Source organism: Ursus maritimus, unplaced genomic scaffold (genome assembly GCF_017311325.1).
Source record: "Ursus maritimus isolate PB19 unplaced genomic scaffold, ASM1731132v1 scaffold_36, whole genome shotgun sequence".
In the NCBI taxonomy this organism is placed as follows: Eukaryota; Metazoa; Chordata; class Mammalia; order Carnivora; family Ursidae; genus Ursus; species Ursus maritimus.
In genome coordinates, this window is record NW_024426230.1 from 13149544 (window position 1) to 13163648 (window position 14105).

At 39.5% G+C, this 14105-nt stretch overlaps 1 protein-coding gene across 2 annotated transcripts in view; it reads right to left on the reverse strand.

The window, feature by feature from the left end:
- The window catches only part of SLC25A21 (solute carrier family 25 member 21), a 471897-nt gene that overhangs the window by 307478 nt on the left and 150314 nt on the right, over window positions 1-14105 (reverse strand). The gene's annotated exons all lie outside the window — the stretch shown is intronic.

Consider the following 14105-nt stretch of genomic DNA (forward strand, 5'->3'; position numbering starts at 1 on the left):
AAGCAAATGACTGACATTCTCTTTCTGTTTCCCCTGATGCTGGGTCAAATGGCTCCTCAAGTTGTTCTGAAATGAGACCCTTGCATGTCTGGCCAAAATCTTCTTTTGAAATTACTTTTATGTTGTCCCCTTATTCTTCCCAGCCTGTTGAAGTGGTGCTATTTTATCCAGTTTTAAGTAATACTGGCTGGCAAATTTTAGGATAATGCATATTTAACATTAGAAAAGGTAAAATATCCCACAGTTTCTTAATTATAATTGTGGATTATATATACATATATATATATGTATGTTTATTTTAAGTCTTCCATTTGTGAGTTTTCTATTTTGTACATTTTTAAAAGATTTTATTTATTTATTTGAGAGAGGGAGAGAGAGAACAAGCAGGGAGGAGAGGCAGAGGGAGAGGGAGAAGCACACTCCCCGCTGAACAGAGCCCGACTTGGGGCTGGATCTCAGGACCGTGAGATCATGACCTGAGCCAAAGTCAGACGCTTAACCAACTGAGCCATCCAGAAGTCCCTATTTTGTGCACTTTTAATATCTGATTGGTTCGTTGGTTATTTTGGTTTTGAGGCCTATAATATTAATGCTTTTCAAGTTTTTATAATCATAAATAGGCTCTGGCAGAAAACATGAACAAGATCATTTATCCCCTATTATTTTAAAAATGCAAATAAATTGTTGGTGCTTTGAATACAGGTCATGGGTTGCCTGTGATAAATGAAACTATCTGCTTTTCATCAATCTATTAAGATCTTACAAGTCAAAGTTATTCAATACAAAGACCACCTACTATGGAAAAGTCTAACCTTAAAGGCTCTTCACTTGTCATTGCCCAAGTTAAGAATATGTCACACAATTTAAGGCTTGTAAAACATCATAACCCTGGCTAAGTACTGGAATTACCTGGAAGTTTTTAAGGCCATCTATGGCCCCAGAGATTCTGATTTAAACTGTATGTTGTGTACCTGGGTATCAGGACTTTATAACACCCCTAAGTGATTCTGATATAAGTCTAAGGTTGTGAACAGCTGCTTTGGAATGAAAGTTTACAAACACGTACACCTGCCCAGTTAATGGATTTGTAATTTGTCCTTTAAGAATCCCACCATTAGTTTGAGGTGAAACAGAGCACTACAGTAGTTCATTCAGTCACAGAATGACACCTTTTTCATTACCTAACTCTCCACAAAATCAAAACACCCCTTGCAAAAAAAAAAAAAAAGAGGGGGAGAGAGAAATTTGTGAAGAAAAACTAGTTTAAAGGGAAAAATAGTGTGGTAGGCAAAAGAATAGCTCCCCAAGAGGTTCCATCCTAACCCCTGAAGTCTGAATATATTTCTTTACATGAAAAAAAAAAAACAATTTTTGCAGATATAATGAAGTGAAAGACCTTGAGATGGGAATAGTATCCTGGATCATGCATATCCTGGATCATGCAGGTGGGCCCGATCTAATCAGATGGATCCTTAAAATCAGAGAACACTTTGCAACTGTGGCCAGAGGAAGTCCTGAGTACAGAATAAAGGCCCAGAGAGATGCAATATCACTGCTTTTGAAGAAAGAGGAATGAGGCCGCGAGCCAAGGAATGCAGGAGGCCTCCAGAAGGTGAAACAGAAGGTAAGGAAACACTCTTCCCTAGAGCTACCAGAAAGAAAGACGCCCTGCCAACACCTGGAGTTTGGCCCAATGAGACCCATGATGGACTTCTGACCTACAGAAATGTAAGAAAAAAAATTGTGTTGTTTTAAATCACCAAGTTTGTGGCAATTTGTTAGGGCAGCAATAGGAAAATAGTGCAGATACGGATGCTAATTTTTGCATCTCCCAGAGGCCTCAGGCAGAAGTAGGGGTAACAGGGAATGTTATGTGGAGTCCTGAGATCGCATCTTGCAGACCTCCAACTACAGGGAATATAAATGACCTAGGGCTCCAGCTGCTGCTCTGAACTCCCTTTGGTGTTTGTGCAGAGACCATGCCTCCCACAGCTGCTCCCAGCCAACAACCGAGCCAGCAGCAATGCCGAGGCAGCCAGGGTCCTGGGAGACCCCGAGCTCCTCTGACTTAACCAGTTTGGTAAGGACTCCATCCTGTGATGGCCTTGCTGAGCATTCCTTCAATTGCACTGGAGTCTAGGATACTTCCATCTCACCTTCCCTTCCTCTTGCCTTCACTCAGGGTCCGATTTGCACAGGGGTCAGACACAGCTATTCTACCTTTCCTGACCCCGCCCCCATTTTCTAGCACAGGCATTTCCTCCAGGACCAGCTACATAATTTGAGTACAAAATAAAAGCATGGGGCCCTCTGTTCAAAAATCATTATGAATTCTAAGCCTGGGATAGGAGGGCATTACAACAAGTACCTGTTCTAAATACAGGGTCCTGTACACCTCCTCAGGTAGCTCCCCCATGCGGCTGGGACTGGTATCTTTTAGTAAAATCCTTGCATATCTAACCCTCCTTTGCTATCTGCTGGGAGGACACTAAGAGAACATTCTGCCACTTTCCCTCCAGATTAACTCCTTTGGTATCAAACCTGGCTATGATCAAGGAGTGGTTGTCAGTTTCACCTTGACTTCCCAAGCCTCTTAAATGGTTTTAAAATTAATCTTATTGATTCAAGCTAGTTTTCGGGTTTTTTTTTTTTTTAAGATTTTATTTATTTATTTGACACAGAGAGAGAATGAGGGAGAGCGGGTGTTCGAGCACTAACAGGGGAAGTGGCAGGCAGAGGGAGAAGTAGGCTCCCCATTAAGCAGGCCGCCCGACCCGGGACTCAATTTCAGGATGCTGGGATCATGACCTGAGCTGAAAGCAGACACTTAACCAACTGAGTCACCCAGGCGCCCTTTCACGCTAGTTTTCTATTCAGTTTTGAGGTTTCTGTTTTCTATAATAATACATAATGTTTAAGAAGTAGTGTGGTTTTTTGAGCCAAATTCATTGGGGAGAAAATGTAATGAGAATTATAACTGAGATTTTGACATTTCATTTGAAATAAACACCAAAGCCAAATTAGGCAGCAAAACTCATAAATGCATTCCTTCATTTCACATTTAAAGAAAAGGAGCTGGAAACAACCAAAGGGCTACTTGGGGGAAAGGACTACAGTTCTCTCCTTCTGTTTTTGTTTGCAATTCCAGGAGCAATCATTTTTTTGAGAAGGTGGTTTCCAAACATTTGGCAATGTTAAATATAAGTGCAAAGCTCTGTGACCTTTAGCAACTCTCTAGGCCTCAGTGTTCTAAGCAAAGTGGATCCTACATAGTCTCTGAGATCCCCTTCAGCAATAAAATGCTTTGGATTCATGAAAAATGTACTCTAGTCAAGGCTGTGAATTTTTATAACATTGTTATATATTCTTCCTCCATATGTATTCTACCTGGAAGTGTCTGTCTTTTCAGGATTTTCCAAAACAACACATTTGCTTAGTACTCCCATCATTAAGATTTGTTAAGGCATTATAGGTAAGACAAAGGAACTGAAATAAAAAATGCAGTTGATGGAATATTCACACGACTAGCCCAAGTACCCAGAGTTCTTTAAGGATAAGCTCTGGACTGGAACATAATTCTCTAGACTATTCATCCTATTTCGTTGTCTGAGCAAGGAAGATCATCATAAAGAGTCAACTTGTTAGATTTTCACATTTTTGCATTATCAAATTAACAGATCGACATTCATTCATTTAATATATTCCCTTAGATGGTGCACAGAATATTGGATTTCCCAGGTCCCAGGATAATAATTTGGTCCCTTCAAACTGATGTTCTTTAGTCTTTTTTTCTTTTTTTAAAATTAAGCTCTACCACCCAATGTGGGGCTTGAACTCATGACAAACTGATGTTGTTTAAATATTTACCTAACCCTGATGTGAACTAAGCACTGGGGGAGAGGAAGAGACTAGGGGGAGGAGGACCACCCAATCCCCATTTGTACACCAGAAGGCCTACAGGTAACAGGACCCACTGTCAATGGAAGTCCTACTGCTATTATGGTATATACCTCTTGCGGGCCCACCTAAGCAACTCCTCCATAGAGGTGACCTTGGGTGTAAAGTGTTGGTGTCCTGGGTAACCATCTAATTGTTCCTGCTCTTAATCCAATTTTGTTATTGTATAACAGGTTTTCCTTCAAGTCCATTTCCTTTTTATAATTTGAAGCCACAAGTAGGGGTATAATGATGGCCCCTACATCATAAGTCCAATGTGAATTTTGAAATCTGCTTCTGGTTTTTCTCTTTATCCAAGTAATTTGTTATCACAGAGGTCTAGATATGGAGAGAACTCCAATGTCTCTTTGAGTAAAACAAAACAAAACCATACCTCTCAGGCCAAATGTAAACCCGAACCATATATACAGTATTATTAAAAAAAAAAAAAAAAAAACCAACTCCTATTTGTTGAGTTGAAGCCTGCAGAAAGAGTAAGTCTTGAAAATCAGATTTTGAGACTGCTTAGCATTGCCTAGGATAGGAATACTTACAGAAACATAGGACATTTAATTTTTTTGTAGGGTCCATGCTGGCCACTGCAAATTGGACCAAACCTCTTTCCTCCTCATTGGGAACTAAGATGATTTATTCACTGACGAACCTGTCCCAAAACTTGCTGAGTTTATCAGAAAACTGTATAGAGACTCTAAGTATTTGGAAAAATCTTTAAGAAAGCAGTATATGCTATAGAGTCAACATGTTATTCAGATCTTGGAATAGGCAACTACTGCATTTTGAGCATTACTGTAGGTAAGCCATGTACAAAGTCATCTAAAATGAGCAGACCCTTGTTTCTAGCCCAGGTCTCCAAAGGTTTTTGTTTTGTTTTTTAAGAGCTCACGTGGGCACAGGTGGGAGGGGAGTGGTGGGCAGAGGGATAGAGAGAATCTTAAGCAGGCATGGAGCCTGATGTGGGGCTCCATCTCATGACCTTGAGATCATGACCTCAGCGGACATCAAGAGCCAGATGCTTAACCAACTGAGACCAGGGGCCCCCAGATCTTCATAGTTTTTAAACATTCTACATACTACCTCTCCGACTACTCTGTCATTACCATAGTTGGCTTCCACTCCTCCTGCCTTCTCAGTATATCACATCCCCGTGTCTTCTCCTGATCAACGTCTTCATTAACAACAGAATCTTTGTATCTAGAATTCTTGTTTGGCTAACTGTCATCTCATGGTCTACCAAATCTTCATTATCTTAGTTCTCTGTGCTTCGCTTGATCATAGTATTGAGTCATGCTAGCCAGCCTTGATCAGGTCCTCACAGAGGCTCAGCATCAGATATTAAGGATTTCCTACTGCATTTGGTAATATATAATATAGTGGTTTAAAAAGGGGCCTCTGAAGCCAGATGTCCAGGTTTCAAAGCCTGAATTCTTTACTTTCTAGCTTATTTAACGCGTTTGCGACTCTGTTTCCTCATCTGCAAAATAGGAGGTAATAATATATTGTTGTGAGCAGCAAACAGAAGTTGTTGATTAGTCACATTAGCTATGCTACATCCTCTTTTTTCTCCTTTATACCGTTTGAATGTTTCCTCTCAAGTTCCCATAGGTTATATGAGGAAATGGCCTTATGGAGAACTTATAAGCAATGAAACCAAAACAGTTAGTTGAAGGAATAAAGGAGAGAACAGTAGGATGAAGACGGAGAGTGGTCTCAGAAATTAGTCAGCCAGGAAGTCAGAATTTTCTTAAGACCTACAGGTAAATAACAAGGCTACGGGCTCTGTCTCCTTAAAGTGCCTTCAAATAGAAATGTGGTGATAAGTACAGACAGAGTATATGAAATGAAGGCAAAATAAAGATGTTCAAAATAAGGAGCAATTAACTCAAAAGAAAAGAGAAAGAAGGAAGCCTTCGAGTTGTTCCTACTTCTACCGATTAGTGATTAACTTCACTATGGGATAAGGAAGGAATAAAAAGGGAAGAAACAGCCCAAATCCCAGTAGGAAAGCAGGCAGTGCTCTGAACCACAGGACAATTTGTTCTCAGAACTAGAACCAAAGCAAAGTCAGTGAAGGATTACGTTGTGGGAACCCTGATGATAAACACACTCAAGATGAAGGAACGAGAGTTCCCTTCCCCCAGTTTTGTGGGTACCAAAATTGAAAACAGGATGATGTAATTCATAGAAATTGAACAATTTAGGATTCAGCTCCATATTAACTGAACCTCTGCTACGTGCCAGGCACTGAAGACGTGGTCTTGCTTTTGCAGAGCTATGTACCAAAGGAGAGGCAGACTTTCTCCATGAGTCACCAAAAGAGTAAGTGGGAAGAGAGGAGGCCAAACTGAGGGTGACTTCCTATAGGAGGTCATTTACACTGAACTATGGATAACAAGTACAAATTAAACCATTGGTGAGAAGAAACTTAACCTGGCAATAAATTACTATGCACATAAATAATATTACTTTAGAATATGCATGAGATGGAAATTAAATGCTTGATTAAAGAGACATAAAGTAAGATTTAAAAACTATATTATTTAAACTTGTATAAAGTGATTTTATTCATGTTTTATGCATTTAGAAACACTGACTGAAGCCTAAAGCAAACTTAAGGGAGCCTGTTATTATCCCCATTTTACAAATGAAAAAACTAAGAAATAGAGAGGTTAACTGCCTTGCCTAAGCTCACACAAACAAAACCATCTTCTACACTGGACCCCATTTATCTGGATTGTGCCAATGATGCTGTTGGTCCACCCAGCATTTTCCCCAAGTGTGAACTCTGAAACACCAGTTCTGTGGAATGCTGGCAAATTTCTGTTTTATGGTAAAGTAAGTCTTGGACATGCTGAGCGAACAGCTTCAAACAAGTTTCTTACTGTGAGACTTCTCCAAGACTTTAAAGTAGTCATGTACAATGTGAGTTTCCAAGTAGGGTATATAGAATGTGGCTTTTCTTCTTTGATCACAGAACACTTTTTTCATGGGCTGTTTCTTGGATCTGGAGTAATATGGAATGCACTGGAAAATACTGCACCAATGTGTACTAAGGTGAGCAAGCAGCTGGACAGGTTTTGAGTATGGGCAGAGAAATACAAATATGAGATAGAAAAATTATGACAAGATGATTCTGGAATAAGTTATCCACTTGAAAGAACTTAAGCAGAGAGGAGCTGGTGTCCCTAAACTAGACCACCAGGCCTCCATAAATACCTAGGCAACACTAAGTCTGAATAAGTATGCACAGGTGTATTTCATTATGGAGAATTCAGATATAAACACTGCACAGAGTTAGCATTTGGTGGGAACTGTATGACAAAGAGTCTATTTCATCTGAACAGGGCTGAGGAAAAAGATGCAAATTGAAAGTATCATCTGAGATAACTGAAAAGACTGTGGTCCAACACCTTTAGAAGCAGATTATTTGAGAGCTCACAAGGGGAGCAAGGCAGTAACAGCAAGTTTACTTATGTATTTATAATACTTATGTATTCTTCATTATCCTCCCTCATTTAAACTTCTAAAGGGCAGAGACTGTCATTTTGCCCCCACTGATTTACCCCAAGAGTCTAGAACAGTGTCTGCCACACAGGAGATCGATAAACAGTAAATGGATAAAAGAACCTTATATTCAAGTCAGAATCTTTGATAAACTCTCTACCCACCCTCACCACCCAGAGAAAATCTTCTTCATCTCTTCCATCTTTTTAAAAAAGTTTTTACTAAGTAATCTCTACACCCAACATGGGGCTCAAACTCACAACTCCAAGATCAAGAGTTGCATGCTCTTCTGACTGAACCAGCGAGGTTCCCCCCACCTTTCTATCTTAATGACAATTCCAGTTGACCTAGTTCCTTGGGCTAAAAGTCTTAGAGTTTACCTGCACTCCTCTTTCTGTCTCACCCTCATCCAATTGAGTAGTAAACGGAATCAAGTCTACATTTATATGTATCCCAATTTTGATCTCTTCTTCCCATCTCCAACGATATCATCCTAGTCTAAGCTACTATCAGCTCTTAATTGGCCTATTTCAATAGCCTCCCAATTGTTCTCCCTGTTGTGTCTCACACCCTGCTCCCATTTCTTCTTCACAGAGCAGGCAGAATTATCCTTTATGATGACAAATCAGGTTCTATTACAACCGTGCCCAAAATCCTCACTGGCTTCCCATCAAACTCAGAAGTCCTCACAGGACCATGAGCTAGACCCCACTCTTGCTCCAGCCTCTCAACTTCCCTCTGTCCCCCCCTCTCTCTCCTGGCTCCTTGCTATCCATGGCTACATCCAGCACACTCCACACTGCAGGCCTTGACACACAATGCTTCTCCACCCTGGGCTCTTTCCTCCAGGACAGCCATACTTCACACCCACTTTCCCTCAGGTCTCTCTCAGAGGCTACCTCACCTGAGACTTTCTCTAACCACGCCATGTAAAAGAGCGGACTCGCCACCATGATTCCTTTCACCTCTTTTCCCCCCTAGCACTTGCCACTTTATAGATAGCTATTTGTTTTCTGTCTCTATACTCCACTAGAACACAAGCTCCATAATAATAGGGACTTTGTTTTGCTAAATTGTGTAGCTTTAGCATTTAGCAATTTTAGAACAGTACCTGTCATGTTGTAACCCCTGAATTAAAAAAAAATGTGCTAAATGAATGAATTACTGTGTGTCAAATGCTTATTAAACGCTAGGACATTTATTCTTATTTTTATTTTTATTTATTTTTAAAGATTTTATTTATTTATTTGACAGAGAGAGAGACAGCCACCAAGAGAGGGAACACAGGCAGGGGGAGTGGGAAAGGAAGAAGCAGGCTCCCAGCGGAGCAGGGAGCCTGATGTGGGGCTCGATCCCAGGACCCTGGGATCACGCCCTGAGCCGAAGGCAGACACTTAATGACTGAGCCACCCAGGTGCCCCAAACGCTAGGACCTTTAAATATATTATTTCATATAATCATTAAGAGGCAGTTAGTATTACTAACTTACTTTATAGATGAAGAAATTGATACCCAGAGAAGTAATTTGCTCAAGGGCATACATGAAGCAAGTAAAGGACTCCGGTTTTAAACCCAAGCGGCCAATTCTGGTCTGCACTTCTGTGCTCTATATTCTGTTTACGTTGCTATGGCAGATATATAGAAGTCATTCTAATAGTTTTGTTTTCATGACAGTTCCTAGAAATGTATTTTCTCTTTTCCTTTCTTCCTCTTTTTCTTCGTTTGTTCGTTCATTCATTCATTCATTCATTCATTCATTCATGTGCCCACATGTTAAGCATGTGATTGGCTTTGGGGATACAAATTTAAATAAGATACATTCCCTACTCACAAAGAGCTTCCCTGTCTAGAGGGGAAGGCAGACATATAAATAAATAAATCCAAGATACATATTTATTTTTTCTCAGAAAATAGAAATCATTTTACTCAAAACATTTCCCAGTTTGCATTAGACTGCAAGAAATTTTAGTCAAAGCCATTACTTAAATGTTGTGATCTGTTTATCTCCATTGCCCCAAAACATGTAAATACCATATTTTGCATTTTTTTCTCCTTGCAAGTTGTTTCTGGTTCTTTGGAAAGTAGATGCAGTATAAATAGTAAGTGATGTAAAATGTATGTATTTCATTATTCTTAAAATACTTTTGATATTTATGATCAAGGCATAGCACTAGGCACTGTAAGGGATTACAAATGACCTGGCGCTAGCCCCTCTTTGAGTTCCCAACCAAGCAGAGGGACATAGACAAAACATGCTTAGTGCAAGACCCCATCAAAAAGCAAAGTACAGGGTCTGATGTGCTTTCTGCAGAGAACTAGATTCTGGGTGGAGTGTTGGGGATTTAAATGCAGACATTCCAGTTCTAGGGCCTTTATTCTTAATCATGTCTCTCTACTATGCTCATTTTGAGGATTCTATGAATTTAGCATTGGTAAATACTGTAAGGTAGAAAGTTCATCTCAGATATTTTAATGTAAACTATCTAAATGTTTTATCTTCTGTGGAATTATTAAGGGCTCTACCAGCCCTATGAGCTTTCTCTGCATAGAAGTCTGGTCTTCAAGATTGTGTCCTTGTCGACTTTTAAAGATCTTGCATGACTTACATGTAAAGGAGGCGCACACATTCTTCTCTACTTCCTATTATATAACTTTGATCAAGTTACTTCTCTGTACCTCACCTGTAAAATGGGGTTAATAGGAGTATCTACAGCACAGTGATTGGTGGTGAGGGTACAAACATGATTAAAAAGCAAGAAAAATGAGAGCAGTTAGCTAAAATACAGTAACGCTCAGGTAAAACAACTGAAAACTGTACATAACAGTGTTAGAACTATAGTGTTATAGCTATATACAACCGTGTGTCCTTACTAGAATGAGGGCTAGTCCATGATCCTGATGCAGTCTTTCCGTTGAGTTTACAGTTCAGAAACCATGGTATAGCAACAGAGCTTCTTTGATTACTTGCATTTTTATAAATTTTTATTATTTATTTTTTTAAAGATTTTATTTATTTATTTGACAGAAAGAAGGAAGAGCATAAGCAGGGGGAGTGGCAGGCAGAAAGAGAGGGAGAAGAAGAGCCCAATGCCAGCCTGATCGCAGGATGCTAGGATCTTGACCTGAGCTGAAGGCAGCTGCTTAACCAACTGAGCTACCCTGGTGCCCTACTTGCATTTTTAAAAAGATTTTATTTACTTATTTGAGAAAGAGAGAGCACAAGCAGGGGGAGGGGCAAAGAGGGAGGGAGAAGCACGCTCCCCGCTGAGCAGGGAGCCCAAAACGGGGCTTGATCCCAGGATCCTGGCATCATGACCTGAGCTGAAGGCAGGCAGCTGCTTAACCCACTGAGCCACCCAGGGGCCCTGATTGACTTGCATTTTTAAAAGGTAACATATGATGAAAAACTGGCAGTATCTACTAAAGCTGAACATTCTTATTCTTAAACAGCAGTTACAATGAACAAATCACAAATGCACGAAACAACATGGATGAATTCATAGAAACAATGTTGAGCAAAGAAGCCAGATACAAAAGTGCACATATTCTGTGACTGCGTCTAAATAAACTTCAAAAACAGAAAAACTAATCTGTGATGTTAGAAGTCAGGACAGTGGTTTCTTAGGGGGTGTAATAACTAGGAGATACAAGGGGGGACTTCTGAGGTTTTCGTAATGTCTGCTTCTTGCTGTGAGCTCTAGACCGGTAGGCATATGCAGTTGGTAAAAATTCGTCAAACTGTAAAATTAAGATATGCACCTAATGTATATTTTTAATAAAACCCTCCCTTCAAATGCTATGGTTCTCTTCATTGTCCTGACACCCAGGGCACATGTTTCTTAGCTTTGTGCGTCCCCTCACCCAAGGCCAACCACTCTGAGAACGCACCCAATTTAAGCCTTAACAATCTCTCCTTCTGTAAGCATAATGCCAATGCAGAGTATTGCTGCAAACCACTCCTTGAATCAATGTTTTCTTTGACTATGATTAGCTCATTGGTGCCACATGTTCTATGGGGCATTAAGACAACATTTTTAAAATGGCAAAATAATAAAAGAGGCATTTGATGCTAAAATAAGTAAATAGCTTGTCTTTATTTTCCAGAAACAACTGGCAGCCACCCACCAAATTCTATTTTGAAATCTCATCAATGCTTGGGGGAAAAAAAAAACTATCAACTGACAACTATTATTTATAAAAGGTCCTATAAAGGGTATTAAAGATGTCAAGAGTGTTTTATCTACTGACCTGAAACCTCAGACAGAAATAAAAATGGCTGCAGAGTCAACACATGTATTTCATGTTAGTGCTGCATTTGAGGGCACCTGGGCCAATGTTATGTGTTAAGTCAGTGAAAATGTGTAATTCACGGGGTAACTGAAAAAGCCACTAGACAGGAAGATGGATGGATTGAACATTTTCTGTGCCACCAAATGGCTAATGATCAGGTAAACACCTTTGAGAAAAACAAACTCCAGAATTGTTTCAGCCGTTCTCTGACCACCTCTCTCCTCTGGCATGAGCAGCTATTAGTCTGCTGAAGGCTCCTCCAGAAGACGGACCAGCTGCAGAGTCCCTAGGAGGTCACATCCTCCCTCCCACCCCTTAGAGCCCACTAAATAGCTCATTAGTTGGAGGCACCTGCTGGGGAGAAACTGGTGTGGGCAGAGCCAGGACTCAAACCAAGTTTGCAGATTCCAAGGTCCAATCTCATTAAGTGTTACACTATATTGCTTCTTCATTTTAAGACACCTTTTAGGCCCTCCTTCTGAAAAAAGGAATAAGAACAGGAGGAAAGCCAAGGAGTTCATTAGGATCCATACCCAACTCTTGAAATCCCTGCTCTGGGTCTAGATCAGCCATTCAATGAGAGGCAGAGCTCCCGGTGACGCATTTTCTGAAATCACCAAATCTCCTAAGGATACTGCTTTCCAGAAAGTTAATCTTCCAAATTATTCCATCTAAGTAGCTGTCTGCATATCTGCACCTCCTGTGTCCGTGTACACACACACACACACACACACACACACACACACCCCATGACGAAAAGCATTCTGGGGGCAGCGAAGTTCAGAGAAGCAAGTCTTCAGATTCAATCTCATTTGGACTGAGTTCCACAGGAAGCTCAGCCAGATCTTCAAAATTAACCTCTTGTTTTTGGTTCTTAGTTCCCATCTGTAGCCAATGTGGTATCTTGTTTGGTTTCTCTTATTTATTCTCTAAGTACTAAGTCAATATCCATCCATTATGCTTTATTAAATAGCCATGATTGGATAGTATAATGATACACAAAAGTTTGAAAAAACAAGGTTTGTTACAAACTATGAAACATAATACAGCATCTGTTAAGAATTGAGTTCACTTACCTAGTTATCATACATTTTAGTTTTTAAATACTGCACTTATGGATTAGATTTGTTTTATGTATATTTTGCAGTTTACATTCCCTTATGAATCAATATATTGTATACCTTTCATACCCACACACACACACACATGCTGTGATTCAAAGTTAAGACTTTTAAAGCTATACATACAAAATCAGTGCATGTGGAATTAAAGCACATTACACACAAAATGAAAAGAACTATAGCATAAAACAAAGATAGAATGCAACTTAGCAAAATAAAACACAGCATATGGTCATTGTATCTCTAGAATATTTTTTTTTCTTAAAAACTAAAGCCAATTATCTACTTGTTGAGTAAATAACAACCCAGTTTTCCAAAAAAATTTGCTAGGCAATGGTAAATTGATTGTGTTCTTGGCTTCAGCCCACCAACTATTCTAAAGATATTTAATTAAAAAAAAAAACACCATCACATGAAATACACTGTAAATTGTTTAAACAAACATGCTTATGTTTAAATATATGAATGATAAATAGCACCACATTTGGGAAGTGTGGGCTTTTCCCATTATTGATATATCTCATTAATGATAAAGAGTAGTCACTGGCCTCTTTCTCTTATTTTTTATAGCTTTTTAAAATGTTCAATAAAAATTGCATTTCAGTTGGGGCGCCTGGGTGACTCAGTTGCTTAAGCAACTGCCTTCAGCTCAGGTCACAGTTTCAGGGTCCTGGGATTGAGCCCCACGTCAGGCTCCCCCTGCTCTGTGGGGAGCCTGCTTCTCCCTCTCACTCTGCCTGCCATTCCCCCTGCTTGTGTTCTCTCTCTCCCTCTCTCTGTCAAATAAATAAATAAAATCTTTTTAAAAAATTGCATTTCGGCATTTTATCTTGAAGTATAATAGCCCAATTTTTCTCTTTACCTCCAAGTATACCCCAATCTTAAAATATTTTGTATGTGTATAATAGTATATACATTCATGTATTTATTAAGCAACTTGCTAAAAAGGTCCCCATGAAAAGATTTACTAAAATTGTACAAAACCAGGACTGCCTGACAAGAAGAGAACCGCTAGCACAGCTATTCAACAATTTACTATACTGGCTGGGAAAAACAAGAAGGCCTGGAAAATTCCATATTGTTCAAGTTTATCAATCTTAATTTCCTAAAACACTGCTCCATAATCCCAGACAAGCCTCAGACAAAATTATTTCCTTAATTTTGTTACTTCCTATTTCCCCTCACATTTTAACATTTCCAAAATCAGGATTATTTTACAAAGAATGTGTGTGTATA